The sequence below is a fragment of the Belonocnema kinseyi genome, chromosome 2 (assembly GCF_010883055.1).
Source record: "Belonocnema kinseyi isolate 2016_QV_RU_SX_M_011 chromosome 2, B_treatae_v1, whole genome shotgun sequence".
NCBI lineage: Eukaryota > Metazoa > Arthropoda > Insecta > Hymenoptera > Cynipidae > Belonocnema > Belonocnema kinseyi.
Window position 1 is genome coordinate 150,226,856 of NC_046658.1, and position 2,514 is coordinate 150,229,369.

Below are 2,514 nucleotides of genomic sequence, written 5' to 3' on the forward strand. Positions count from 1 at the left end.
CAGCCTTGGAGGAGATTATGTTGAGAAATAAAAAAAAAAATTCTTAAAAACGTTGTTTTTCTTGGTCAGGCCGGAAACTTATCAATCCACCCTCGTAATATTCCTGTTCAATATTGAATTTAAATTTAAGTTTCTTCGCAAAAGTTCCAAATTGGGGGCGATATTATATATACCCTACAGATGTATTCTGTTCAAAAATCATATTTTAGGGTAGCAAGATCTCTTTTTTAAATAATAAAGAAATTAAATAATTTTTAACTTGTATATGGAATATTGTTTTATGCCGTTTATAAAAGATCCTTTGTTAAAAATTTTGCAAGATTTAAATGCTAGTATTTAAATGTTAATATTCAGGGAAAATAAGAAAATAGACAAGGAAAAAGAAGGGCATTTTAAAAATGATATTTTGCATAAACCTAACAAGGTTTGAAAAATTTTAAATATATGCAAAATCTCTTAAATTTCAAAAAATATTTTTAGATGACTCGAATTTTTCTTGAAATTTCGTTGAAATCATTTTAAATATAAAAAATTGTCTGAAAATCTTCTGAATTCTATTAAAAATCTTAAGAAAATAAGAAAATATTATTGAATATTTCAGACGTGTCAAAAAAGGTCCCAGAAGATTTGAAAAAAAACTATTTTACAGGATCTTACAAAATATTAGTAAGAACCTTTAATTAAGGGTATTTCCAACTTTGTCAAATAAGTATTTAGTTTTAACACTTTTTATCAACAATTTTCAATTTTTCAGAAAAATATTAGTTTCTAGACGTTCGCGTAATTGCTTTTCACGTATTTTTTTAATGTTACCAATTTGAAACATTTTGTTCTTAAATCTTCTCTTTTTTGAAATTTAGGAAAATATTTTTAAATCTTTTTCAATCTTTTTAAATTTTCTCTTAAAGTTCACTTTCAAAATTAAAATAATCTAGGCAAGTTGTTTAATGAACCTGAAGAATTGTTGTCATTATGTCGGATTGTTTAAAAAGTCCTAAAATGTCTTACAATTTTTAATTTTTTTGAATCGTTTCCAAACTTCTAAGTATTCCTTCAATGTGCTGAAATTTGTTCTTAAATTATATATTATAGCAAAGTTTTGCTTTAAAATCTTTTACGCTTTTTTTTTTAAATTCAAGGCAATAATTTGAATGTTTCGCATCTCCTCGGCTCTAAAAATTTTTTTTAGCTTTCACCTTGACCAAAGGCAATGGCAAAGTTTCACATGCTCTTAATTAAAAGTACTTTGGGACGTTTCAAGTCAGTAAATACATTTTATTAAAATTCTCAGAAAAATTTGCTATACTTTAAGGCCATTTTTTACGTGTTAAATAATTTTTCAAGATTTTAAGAAAAATTTGAGTTAGCCTAAAATATTTTCAAAATTTAAGAGGTATCGAACAGATTCAAAAGATTTAAAAATTTGGAAGCATTTCCGAAAATTTATAAAATATGTTTTACGTCTGTCGATCGTCTGGAATTCCTCAATATATTTCAAAAGGGCTCGAATTTTTCCTAATATTTCGTAAAATTGGTTGAATAACTTTTTTTAACCCATTAGTCCCCAACGTTGCGTAAACGAAACATTTTAAAAATTATTTTTTTTCAAAATATGTCATCTATTGAAATGAACTATTCTTGGCTGCAACTTATTCCCAACATAACTGGGCTTATGTTTTTCATTAAATACGTTGATATAATTAAAATTTTTATTTTTTGCAAATTTATAAACTAAGCCGAATTTGGGATTTCCTCTACTATGTTTTCATCGATCCTATTTTCCGAGGCAGAATATAATGGAATTTTCCATATTGTCAATTTAGATTGAGCTGACCTGAAGTAAATCAGATATAACATGATATTTGAGAAAGTGTTTATAGTTTTTGAAGGCCTGACGTGTTTTATTATTGTTGCGTCTACGCAACGTTGGGATTCCCTGCGAGAGTGCGTCAACGTCCGTTCAACACGTCGCCGTGGTTAAGTTCTGTGTGATTATTCATCGTAAATGATTATCAGAATTAGTGAAGTGAAGTTTTGAAATATATTGAACGGAAGTAAGTAAATTTCGCAATTTATATATAAAGTTTGTATTATTTTATTTACTTAGTAAACCTTTTTCTCAAATAATTTTTTTGTTATAGTGATGTCTTGGAAAAACGAAAGACGTCTGTCAACTGCTGAGATCTTGGCTATATTGGAGGAGGATGAAGATTTATTGCAGGCTAATATCATTGATGCTGTTTACATTCCACCGCCTGTAGATGAACTTACAGACGAAGAGGAGATTGACGACGACATACGTGAAAACGGGGAAGATTTACCAGATTGACAAAAGTACCCTAAAACGATTTTTTGGCATACTCATTTTTTCGGGGTACCATACGTTACCAGCTACAAAACTATATTGGTCGTAAGATGAGGACAAAGGTGTTACGTTAGTTAGAAACTGTATGAGTAGAAACAGATTCGATTCGATAAAGCAGAACATACATTTATCAGATAACAACCATCTTG